Source organism: Rhinoderma darwinii, chromosome 1 (assembly GCF_050947455.1).
Source record: "Rhinoderma darwinii isolate aRhiDar2 chromosome 1, aRhiDar2.hap1, whole genome shotgun sequence".
NCBI lineage: Eukaryota > Metazoa > Chordata > Amphibia > Anura > Rhinodermatidae > Rhinoderma > Rhinoderma darwinii.
In genome coordinates this window covers 263733874-263746615 of record NC_134687.1, presented here as the reverse complement: position 1 = coordinate 263746615, position 12742 = coordinate 263733874, and the positions used below count along the sequence as shown (strand labels likewise).

The following is a 12742-nucleotide window of genomic DNA, read 5'->3' as shown; positions in this document are numbered from 1 at the left end:
CAGAATAGATGTAGAAGAAGACAGTACCTTAGCTGACTATATGGTAAAAATGCTAACCAACAAAGAAGTTTCTGTTCCTAATTCTATTCCAGGTGATCCTGTTCCAGAGTCAGACGTTGTCGAACCTGGAAGCTGGATTCTGATTCGAGCAGTGAAAAGAAAACACTGGCATCAGGCGAAATGGGAAGGTCCATATCAAGTCTTGTTCACCACCCCTACTTCAGTTAACATAGCAGAACGTACCTCCTAGATCCACTTGTCCCACTGTAAACCGATCAAAATGATAGGGTCAGAGTAGAGATCTGATCAAATTGACAAAAGTCCAGCTACAAAGGGAGGACTTCCAAAAGTGAATGCTTGTCTCAAACCTGGTGAAGAATCCAGATACTCCTCCCCAGACAAAGAGATCAGATCTAGGAATGATGATACCTGGGGTTATAATTTTTGGATTGGTGGGAGGAAGGTATGATCCAAGTAAGATATGGGATCCCGCAGATAACTTTAATTCTGGAACTACAGGTCACTGGAAATGGAGCGTGGTTAGCCTTAACTTTAGTATAGGACGAACAGCTATGTTTCAAGTTGATTTTTGTGACCCGATCAAAACAAAGTGTAATCAAAATAAAGAAGAAGCATCCAAATTAACAAGGTCAGACAAATACATCTGAGCCATACATATAAACACAGATGGAGCTAGGATGTGCAGTTCATGGGCCCTAGCTATATGGACCACACGAATGGCTAGAATGGCTTAGATATACTGCCAAAAGTCTTAAAAAATGGGAGTTGTATAGCCTGCGCTACAGCTAGGCCGCAAGTAGGAACAGTCCCCGTTCCCTTAAGTAATGAGGAAGATCCGGAAGGACTTCAATGTATCATAAAACCGTACAATAAAGCATACAAACCAACCACGAAAGAGAGAAAATGTAAAACGTTGTCCCTCCTGTTCTCGCTAATACAGAAGCCAGACATCCCACCTCAGGTTATTTGCTTATCCTGGTAACTATACTTGTTTTGCACTCCCAGGGAAAGGCCATAACTATGGCCAACTTCAGGACAAATATTGTGGAGAAAGAATTACTGTCTCTAGCATCAGCAACTACTCATCCATATGGACCAACCAGAATGTCCTAAGAGCAGATATATGGTGGTTATGTGGAAATGGCAGGATACGGGCCAGGTTGGCACATGGTTCCAACGGGGAATGACCTCAAGCTCAGCTCGTCATGCCCTTTCACCTATTACCCACAGGAGAATGACCCAAAAGGAGTAAATTAAAGAGACAAAACAGAGAAGCCCCAAAAGGCTCTTTTGACTCTAGTATCTACATGGACGACATTGGAGTACCCCGAGGAGTGCCAAATGAGTTTAAAGCTTGAAAACAGGTAGTGGCTGGGTGGGAATTCATCGTATGGTGGGTATCTATATATAAAAATGTTGACTGGATCAACTATATTTATTACAACCAACAGTGGGTTGTAAATTACACCCGAGATGCAGTTAGAGGAATAGCCCAACAACTAAGACCAACCTCATTAGTTACATAGTAGTTTGTACGGTTGAAAAAAGACACATGTCCATCAAGTTCAACCAAGGGATGGGAAAAGGGAAGTCAAACATTTCTACACATAACAGCTTATATTTTTTTGCTCTAGGAAATGATCTAAGCCTTTTTTAAAGCCACCCACTGTCCCTGCTGTGACCAGCTCCTGCAGTAGACTATTCCATAGATTCACAGTTCTCACAGTAAAGAAGGCTTGTCGCCTCTGCAGGTTGATAGGTTAATAGGTTTAATTATTTTAATCTTTCCTCATAACTTAGATTCTCCATGCTCCTTATTAGCTTCGTTGCTCTTCTTTGTATTTTTTTCTAACTCCAGGGCATACTCTCTATTAACTGGAGCCCAGAACTGAACTGCATATTCTATTCCCTGCTCTTGTCAGATCATACAAGTTACATGGCTTAAGACCCTGCTAGTATTAGTGTTGGAGACTGTCTTGGAATCTGTGGTGCTGTGACCTATTGTTATACTGTTTCGATTTTGTTTCATAATCGATTAAAAAAGGACTATGGCATAAAGATTTAAAAGGCAATGGCCATTCTAAGCTGAAAGTGCCTACTCTCGTCAGATCTCATGAGTTACGCAGCTTAAGCCCTCGCTAGTACCAGGATGGTAGACTGTCTAGGAATCCGTGGTGCAGTTGACTTTTTATTATGTCGTTTAGATTTTGTTTCACAATAGATTATAAAGGACTATGGATTAAAGCATTTATCGTCAATGGCCATTCTAAGCTGAATGTGCCTGCTCTCGTCAGATCGCAGAAGTTACACAGTTTAAGGCCTCGTTAGTACCAGTGTGGGAGACTGTCTGGGAATCCGTGGTGCGTTTGGTTTTTTATTATGTCGTTTAGATTTTGTTTCACAATCGATTAAAAAGGACTATGGATTAAAGGATTTAAAGGATTTAAAGTTAATGGCCATTCTAAGCTGAATGTGCCTGCTCTCATCAGATAGCAGACGTTATACAGCTTAAATCCTCGCTCGTACCAGTGTGAGAGACTGTCTGGGAATCCGTGGTGCAGTTGACTTTTTATTATATCGTTTAGATTTTGTTTCACAATCGATTATAAAGGACTATGGATTAAAGCATTTAATGTCAATCGCCATTCTAAACTGAATGTGCCTGCTCTCGTCAGATGGCAGAAGTTACACAGTTTTAGGCATCATTGGAGACGGTCTGGGAATCCGTGGTGTGTTTGGTTTTTTATTATGTCGTTTAGATTTTGTTTCACAATCGATTATAAAGGACTATGGATTAAAGCATTTAACCGGTTAAGGACTAGGCTGTTTTACAGCTAAATGAACAGAGCAAATTTCACAATTTTGCTATGCGCTTCTTTACATGACTATAACTCAGCAGGTGAATAAAGTTCATCTTTGAATTTTACACTCTTTTTAAAGGACAGATAGGGCTTTGTTTTAGTGGCATTTGTCAGTATATATCATTTTTTTTTTTTTCACTAAAGTGGGCAAAATTGGAAAAAAATGCAAGAATTTAACAATTGCGTCGGTTTATGCTAGCATTTTTCACACACGGTATGAACCACGGCCAAAATTAATCTCCTTTCACATTCTTCCACTTCTCCCGTGCATGGGGATACCAAATATGTGAGCCTTATTCACTGTGCGGGCATGTGCCAGGGCTTGGCATAAAAGGAGGCTTTTTGGCCTTTTCGGTCCAGGAATTTTGCATTTGATTTTAGAGCCGTATACTGTTTTCTGGGGGGCCTAATGCTGCTGAAACATTAGAAACACCCCATAAATGACTTCATTCACACAAGTAGACCCCACAAGGTTTCCTTCAAGGGGTTTATCATATTTTTAGCAAGTCCAGTTTTCTTCTGAAAGTTTCTTGAATAAGATGGAACAAAATAAAATCAGCACTTTTTTAGCAAATGCGTCAGTTTAGGCTAGTATTTTTCACACACGGTATAGACCACGGACAAAATTCATCTCCTTTCACGTTCTTCCACTTCTCCCGTGCATGGGGATACCAAATATGTGTGCCTTATTCACTGTGCGGGCATGTGCCAGGGCTTGGCATAAAAGGAGGCTTTTTGGCCTTTTCGGTCCAGGAATTTTGCATTTGATTTTAGAGCCGCATACTGTTTTCTGGGGGGCCTAATGCTGCTGAAACATTAGAAACACCCCATAAATGACTTCATTCACACAATTAGACCCCACAAGGTTTCCTTCAAGGGGTTTATCATATTTTTAGCAAGTCCAGTTTTCTTCTGAAAGTTTCTTGAATAAGATGGAACAAAATAAAATCAGCACTTTTTTAGCAAATGCGTCAGTTTAGGCTAGTATTTTTCACACACGGTATAGACCACGGACAAAATTCATCTCCTTTCACGTTCTTCCACTTCTCCCGTGCATGGGGATACCAAATATGTGTGCCTTATTTACTGTGCGGGCATGTGCCAGGGCTTGGCATAAAAGGAGGCTTTTTGGCCTTTTCGGTCCAGGAATTTTGCATTTGATTTTAGAGCCGCATACTGTTTTCTGGGGGGCCTAATGCTGCTGAAACATTAGAAACACCCCATAAATGACTTCATTCACACAATTAGACCCCACAAGGTTTCCTTCAAGGGGTTTATCATATTTTTAGCAAGTCCAGTTTTCTTCTGAAAGTTTCTTGAATAAGATGGAACAAAATAAAATCAGCACTTTTTTAGCAAATGCGTCAGTTTAGGCTAGTATTTTTCACACACGGTATAGACCACGGACAAAATTCATCTCCTTTCACGTTCTTCCACTTCTCCCGTGCATGGGGATAGCAAATATGTGTGCCTTATTCACTGTGCGGGCATGTGCCAGGGCTTGGCATAAAAGGAGGCTTTTTGGCATTTTCGGTCCAGGAATTTTGCATTTGATTTTAGAGCCGCATACTGTTTTCTGGGGGGCCTAATTCTGCTGAAGCATTAGAAACACCCCATAAATGACTTCATTCACACAAGTAGACCCCACAAGGTTTCCTTCAAGGGGTTTATCATATTTTTAGCAAGTCCAGTTTTCTTCTGAAAGTTTCTTGAATAAGATGGAACAAAATAAAATCAGCACTTTTTTAGCAAATGCGTCAGTTTAGGCTAGTATTTTTCACACACGGTATAGACCACGGACAAAATTCATCTCCTTTCACGTTCTTCCACTTCTCCCGTGCATGGGGATACCAAATATGTGTGCCTTATTCGCTGTGCGGGCATGTGCCAGGGCTTGGCATAAAAGGAGGCTTTTTGGTCCAGGAATTCTGCATTTGATTTTAGAGCCGCATACTGTTTTCTGGGGGGCCTAATGCTGCTGAAAGATTAGAATCACCCCATAAATGACTTCATTCACACAAGTAGACCCCACAAGGTTTCCTTCAAGGGGTTTATCATATTTTTAGACAGTCCAGTTTTCTTCTGAAAGTTTCTTGAATAAGATGGAACAAAATAAAATTACCTTTTTTTTTTAACAATTGCGCCAGTTTATGCTAGCTTTTTCACACACAAAATGGACCACGGACAAAATTCATCGCATTTCACATTCTTCCACTTCTCCCGTGCATGGGGATACCAAATATGTGTGCTTTATTCACGGGCATGTGCCAGGGCTTGGCATAAAAGGAGGCTTTTTGGCCTTTTCGGTCCAGGAATTCTGCACTTGACTTTATAGCCGCATACTGTTTTCTGGGGGGCGTAATGCTGCTGAAAGATTAGAATCACCCCATAAACGACTTCATTCACACAAGTAGACCCCACAAGGTTTCCTTCAAGGGGTTTATCATATTTTTAGACAGTCCAGTTTTCTTCTGAAAGTTTCTTGAATAAGATGGATCAAAATAAAATTAGCAATTTTTTAGCAAATGCGTCAGTTTATACCAGCATTTTTCACACACGGCTTAGACCACGGTCAAAATTAATCTCCGTTCACATTCTGCCACTTCTCCCGTGCATGGGGATACCAAATATGTGGCCTTATTTATCACATAGAGATGTAGGAGGGCGGAGGATAGAAGAAGATTATTTCACAAATCGCTTTTTTTCAAAGCTGGTTTTACAAAACTCAACAGAGTTTCTATAACACTTCCAAAATATCTGCTCTTGAAGCCGAGATCCCAAAATATTCATCTAGGGGTATAATGGGAATTTATTTTTTGGGGTTTTCTAAAATAAGAAATTTCAGGTTAATGCAAATGGAGCTCTCCAGCAGATGAACTTTAGAAAACATCAAACATGACATCCACCCCCCACCCATTCCCTCCCTCACCCTTGGAGTAAAATCAGGGGAAAAATAAAAACGTAATGTAGGGCAAATATATTTTCAACAAATTAACTAAAATCTAATAATTCAGAACAGTGTGGTATTTTTTAAAACATGGCTCAATGCACAGGCCTGGTTGTGAGGGACATGAAGGACAGAAATATCGGGAATCTTTGCGGTGCCCGTCTTTTCTGCAGACGCGGCACTTTTTCTGGGGGTTGCTTCTGGTTGGTGTTGGGGGAATCCGAGTGATGAAGTGTCTTTCAGTCAGTCGCGTGACATCCTCAGACTGGGGGCATTCTCGGGTGTCCTGAACATCAAAAATGAGGCCTTCAATAATTTTCTCCTGGAAATCCAGGTATGTGTCTCTGCCTCTGTTTTTTTTATAGAGCACAAATGAGTTGTGGATGGCCACCTGTAACAAATAAATGGCCACTTTTTTGTACCAGGTTTTAGTTTTGCGTTTTACTAAATAGGGCTGTAAAACCTGGTCGCTTAAATCCACCCCCCCCATGTACTTGTTATATTCGGACACGCTCACTGGTTTGTGCTTGTCTGATGTTGCCCCTCTTTCCCTCACTGCCACTGTTCCTGCGGTATGAATCGTGCTTAGCACATACACATCTTTGCGATCCCTGAACTTGACCGCCAGCAATTCTTCAGATGCATAAGCACAGGAGTCCCCCTTTACCATGCGCTTCCCCACTAATTGCTGTGGAAAACCAATTCTGTTTTTGCGCATGGTACCACATGCCCCAGTCCTTGCAGCATGCAAATGCCTAAACGGGCACACTGGAATAAAAATTATCACAGTACAGGTGGTACCCTTTGTGAAGCAGAGGCTGCATTATCTCCCACACAATCTTACTGCTGGTGGAAAGATCAGGGGGGCATCCAGGAACATTTATTGTGCGGTCCCGCCCTTCATAAATCCTGAAGGCGGTGGTATATCCTGACCCGCTTTCACACAATTTGTAGAGCTTAACGCCATATCTTGCCCTTTTGGAAGGTAGATATTGGCGAAAGCTAAGTCTGCCATGGAAGTTGAGGAGGGATTCGTCCACACTTACATTCTGCTCAGGGGTGTAGAGTTGCAGAAATAAATTATTCAGGGAATTTATTAGCGGTCTTATTTTGAACAACCGATCCTGGTTTGCATCGGTACTTGGGGGGGCCTGTGCGTTGTCATTGAAGTGGAGGAACCTCATTATTGTCTCATAACGAGACCTGGGCATTACTGCAGAATATACTGGGGTGGCTTGGGCGGGTCTTGTTGACCAGTAAGACCTAATGGAGGGCTTTTTGACAATACCCATATTTAGGGTGAGCCCCAAAAAATTTTTTAATTCCTGCAAATTGGTGGGCGTCCAATCTCTGGCATGGGTGGATGAAGGTTTCTGCCTTATATATTGCGTGGCATATAAATTTGTTTCGTGGACAATCTGATTTAGGATGTCGTCCGTTATAAATAAATGGAAGTAATCCATTTGGACAAAATTTGTATTGTCCACGGTTATGCCAGGAGTGCCCATAAATCCGTGGATTCTAGGCCCAAAAGATGGGGCAGGTGCCCATACAAGAGCCTGGACTGGAGGGACCAGGCTGTCCCGTGCTACAGCGCTACTTGGCCCTGCGCTTTCATGTTCTGCAGTTTCGACTGCATCAGGGACAACGTCCCCTGAAGATGAACCTGAAGTGACGCTGTCATCGTCACTACCTAAAACAGGTTCCATCTCGGACGCCATCTCTGATGCGGTCTCCGACTCAGACCACAGCATTGCGTATGCCTCCTCGGCGCTAAACAACTTCCTCGCCATAACGTAACTAACACTAACACTAACTAAACAAATGTTTTTTTTTTTATAAAACACACAAACTAACTGCTATATATATCTACACTACCGCTAACAAAAAAATAAACCGCTATTGCTATATATATTATATATATGTGGATATATATATAATTATATACTCCCTACCTGCCTATTCTAATAGAATAAAAGAAAGAAAGGTAGATAGATAGAAAAAAAGATAGATGGATAGATAGATTGTATAGATAGATAGAAATCTATCTATACAGAGAATGTTTTAGTATAACTGTATTTTTTTTCACTGTAATCTTCTGGCAGCAATTCTCCCGAGTCTCTTCTTCTCCTCAAACTGAAACAATGTTTGAGGAGAAGAAAAGAGGCAGGAGATTTACTGCCAGAAAAGTCAAAATAAAACAAATGTGGTCGCTGTGATAGGTTTTCACAGCGACCACATGATCAGGGACCATCAGATTGGTCCCTGATACTCTGCCTAGTGCCCAGAGCTGTTGGTAACAGCGAGGGCACAGGGCTGTGTGCACGCGATCGCGTGCACACTGTTTTCTATGCAGAAATGCATGTGATCGCTGTGATTGGTTGTCACAGCGATCACATGTTCAGGGGCCAAAAGATTGACCCCTGACATTCTGCCCAGTGCCCATGGCTGTTAGCAACAGCCAGGGCATAGAGCTGTGTGCACGCGATCGCGCGTGCACAGTCTCTGAAGTGCGGCCGTATATATACACTATACGCCGGACTTTAGAGACCCTGACCGCTGGCCGTATATTTACGGCCAGCGGTCGGGAACCTGTTAATGTTAATGGCCATTCTAAGCTGAATGTACCTGCTCTCATCAGATAGCAGAAGTTACACAGCTTAAGGCCTCGCTAGTACCAGTGTGGGAGACTCTCTGGGAATCTGTGGTGCGGTTGACTTTTTATTATGTCGTTTAGATTTTGTTTCACAATCGATTAAACAGGACTATGGATTAAAGCATTTGATGTCATTGGCCATTCTAAGCTGAATGTGCCTGCTCTCGTCAGATCGCAGAAGTTACACAGCTTAAGGCCTCGCTAGTACCAGTGTGGGAGACTGTCTGGGAATCCGTGGTGTGGTGGTCTTTTTATTATGTCGTTTAGATTTTGTTTCACAATCGATTAAAAAGGACTATGGATTAAAGCATTTAATGACAATGGCCGTTCTAAGCTGAATGTGCCTTCTCTCGTCAGATCGCGGAAGTTACACAGTTTAAGGCCTCGCTAGTACCAGTGTGGTAGACTGTCTGGGAATCCGTGGTGCGGTTGACTTTTTATTATGTCGTTTAGATTTTGTTTCACAATCGATTAAAAAGGACTATGGATTATAGAATTTAATGTCAATGGACATTCTAAGCTCAATGTGCCGGCTCTCGTGAGATCGCAGAGGTTACACAGCTTAAGGCCTCGCTAGTACTAGTGTGGGAGACTGTCTGGGGATCCGTGGTACGGTTGACTTTTTATTATGTTGTTTAGATTTTGTTTCACAATCGATTAAAAAGGACTATGGATCAACACCCTTATCGTCAATGGCAATTCTAACCGGAATGTGCCTGCTCTCGTCACGTTGCCGCAGTTACACAGCTTAAGGCCTCGCTAGTACCGGTGTGGGAGACTGTCTGGGTATCCGTGGTGCGGTTGACATTTTAATATGTCGTTTAGATTTTGGTTCACAATCGATTAAAAAGGACTATGGATTAAAGCATTTAATGTCAATGGCCATTCTAAGCTGAATGTTCATTCTCTCGTCAGATTGCAGAAGTTACACAGCTTAAGGCCTCGCTAGTACCAGTGCGGGAGACTGTCTGGGAATCCGTGGTGATGTTGACTTTTTATTATGTCGTTTAGATTTTGTTTCACAATCGATTAAAAAGGACTATGGATTAAAGGATTTAATGTCAATGGCCATTCTAAGCTGAATGCGCCCTCTCTCGTCAGATCGCAGAAGATACACAGCTTAAGGCCTCGCTAGTACCAGTGTGGGAGACTGTCTGGGAATCCGTGGTGCGGTTGACTTTTCATTATGTTGTTTAGATTTTGTTTCACAATCGATTAAAAAGGACTATGGATCAACACACTTATTGTCAATGGCCATTCTAAGCAGAATGTGCCTGCTCTCGTCACGTCGCCGAAGTTACACAGCTTAAGGCCTCGCTAGTACCGGTGTGGGAGACTGTCTGGGAATCCGTGGTGCAGTTGACTTTTTATTATATCGTTTAGATTTTGTTTCACAATCGATTATAAAGGACTATGGATTAAAGCATTTAATGTCAATCGCCATTCTAAACTGAATGTGCCTGCTCTCGTCATATTGCAGAAGTTACACAGCTTAAGGCATCATTGGTACCAGTGTGGGAGACTGTCTAGAATCCGTGGTGATGTTGACTTTTTATTATGTCGTTTAGATTTTGTTTCACAATCGATTAAAAAGGACTATGGATTAACCCCTTCCCGCTCCTTGACGTACTATTACGTCATGGCAGCTGTATCGTTCGCGCTCCATGCCGTAATAGTACGTCTCGGGAGTAACGGCCGTTTCGGCCGTCCTCCCGACACATACAGGAGATGTTACAGCTGCTGTCTTGTTCAGCAGCTGTCACAGCTCCTACAGCGGGGACCGATCGCTGTGTCCCCGCTGATTAACCCCTTAAAAGCCGCGTTCTATAGAGATCGCGGCTTTTTAGGGGTTAAGCTGCCATCGCCGGCCTGCTACGCGATAGCGGCCGGCGATGGTGACTATGGCAACCGGACACCAAACAATGGCGTCCGGCGATGCCATAGACGGAAGCCTAGTGGGTCCTGACAACGTCAGGACCCACTATGCTTGCTGTCAGTGAGTAGCTGACAGTTCTAATACACTGCACTACGCATGTAGTGCAGTGTATTAGAATAGCGATCAGAGCCTCCTGCCCTCATGTCCCCTAGTGGGACAAAGTAATAAAGTAAAAAAAAAGTTAAAAAAAGTTGTGTAAAAATAAGAAAATAAAAGATTTAAAAGTATTAAAAGTAAAAATCCCCCTTTTTCCCTTATCAGTCCTTTATTATTAATAAAAATATATAAACAAACAAATAAACTATACATAATTGGTATCGCCGCGTCCGTAACGGCCTGAACTACAAAATTATTTCATTATTTATCCCGCACGGTGAACGCCGTAAAAAAAATAAATAATAAACCGAACCACAATCACAATTCTTTGGTCACTTCACCTCCCAAAAAATGGAATAAAAAGAGATCAAAAAGTCGCATGTACCTAAAAATGGTACTGATCGAAACTACGGTTCGTTACGCAAAAAATAAGTCCTCGCACGGCTTTATTGATTGAAAAATAAAAACTTTATGGCTCTTAGAATAAGGTAACACAAAAAGTGAATGATTGTTTACAAAACTTATTTTATTGTGCAAACGCCATAAGACATAAAAAAAACCTATAAACATCTGGTATCGCCGTAATCGTATCGCCCCGCAGAATAAAGTTAATGTGTCATTTATAGCGCACGGTGAACGCTGTAAAAAAAAACGAAAAAAAAAACAATCGTACAATTGCTGTTTTTTAGTCACCACGCCACCTAAAAATAGAAGAAAAACTGATCAAAAAGCCGCATGCACCCCAAGAAAACTACAATGGATTCCTCAAGGGGTCTAGTTTCCAAATTGGGGTCACTTTTGGGGGGTTCCCAATGTTTTGGCACCACAAGACCTCTTCAAACCGGACATGGTGCCTAATAAAAAAGATGCTTCAAAATCCACTAGGTGCTCCTTTGCTTCGGAGGCCGATGCTTCAGTCCATTACCGCACGAGGGCCACATGTGGGATATTTCTCAAAACTGCAGAATCTGGGCAATAAGTATTAAGTTGCGTTTCTCTGATAAATCCTTTTGTGTTATAAAAAAAATGGTATAAAGAGGATTTTCTGACAAAAAAAAAAATGTAAATTTCACCTCTACTTTGCTCTAAATTCCCGTGAAACACCTAAAGGGTTCATAAACTTTCTAAATGCTGTTGTGGATACTTTGAGGGGTCTAGTTTCTAAAATGGGGTGTTTGATAGGGGTTTCTAATATATGGGCCCCTCAAAGCAACTTCAGAACTGAACTGGAACCTAAAAAAATAAATAAATGAGGCAATACTTCGCTTCTTACATTATACTGATAATGAGCCGTGCCCACCCCGAGATGACCCCAGTTTTGACCGTTTGTATAAACGGAGACCCCTATTAGACCGTTCCAGTGCCCGGTTTTCCCAAGCATACACCCCTGAGAAGTGTATTTCTATTGATGAGTCCCTGGTACATTTTAAAGGGAGGGTTCAATTCCGCGAGTACCTGCCGGGTAAGAGGGCAAGGTATGGCGTGAAGATGTATAAGCTGTGAGAGTGCATCAGGGTATACCTACAGGTTTAGGATATATGAAGGAAAGGCCACCCCCAAACCAGACTGCATCCTGGACTACAATAGGTACATGGGAGGGGTGGACTTGTAAGATCAAGCCCTGAAGCCCTACAGCGCCATGCGGTGTGGTATAAGAAGCTGGCCGGACACATCATACAGATGGCATTGTACAATGCGTACATGCTACGTCGATGTGCAGGCCAGACGGGAACTTTCCTGGAATTTCAAGAGGTGATTATCAAGAACCTAATCTTTAGGGACCAAGAAGGGGGGGGCACCCAGTACTCCTGGAAGCGAGGCCACACGCATCGTACCAGGGCAACACTTTCCAGGAGAAGTTCCCCAAACTGGCAAGAAGGGAAAAAGTCAAAAGAGGTGCAAAGTCTGCTATAAGAGGGGGTAAGGGAGGACACAATATATCAAGGTGACACGTGTCCCGAATAACCAGAGCTCTGTATGAAAGTGTTTTAAAATTTATCATACATCCCTTGGTTTATAATTTACCCCAATTTTACTTACCCTGATGCACTCCACACAGCTTATCCCCCCTCGTCTTTCCCCTCTGATCCCTGCTGTGTGTCCAGGCAGCTGATAACAGCCACATGTAGGGTATTGCCATACCCGGGAGAACCCACATTACAGTTTATGGGGTGTAGGTCTCCGGTCAAAATGCTCACTACACATGTAGATGAATGCCTTAAGGG

At 42.3% G+C, this 12742-nt stretch overlaps 4 pseudogenes; all 4 read left to right on the top strand.

Annotated features, from left to right (window-relative positions):
- The first annotated feature begins 2274 nt into the window (after positions 1-2274).
- On the top strand, positions 2275-2393 carry LOC142680122 (5S ribosomal RNA; annotated as a pseudogene).
- A 6036-nt stretch (positions 2394-8429) lies between these two features.
- On the top strand, positions 8430-8548 carry LOC142737873 (5S ribosomal RNA; annotated as a pseudogene).
- A 67-nt stretch (positions 8549-8615) lies between these two features.
- On the top strand, positions 8616-8734 carry LOC142704415 (5S ribosomal RNA; annotated as a pseudogene).
- Positions 8735-9545: 811 nt separating this feature from the next.
- LOC142711994 (5S ribosomal RNA) lies at positions 9546-9664 on the top strand (annotated as a pseudogene).
- Positions 9665-12742: the final 3078 nt, after the last annotated feature.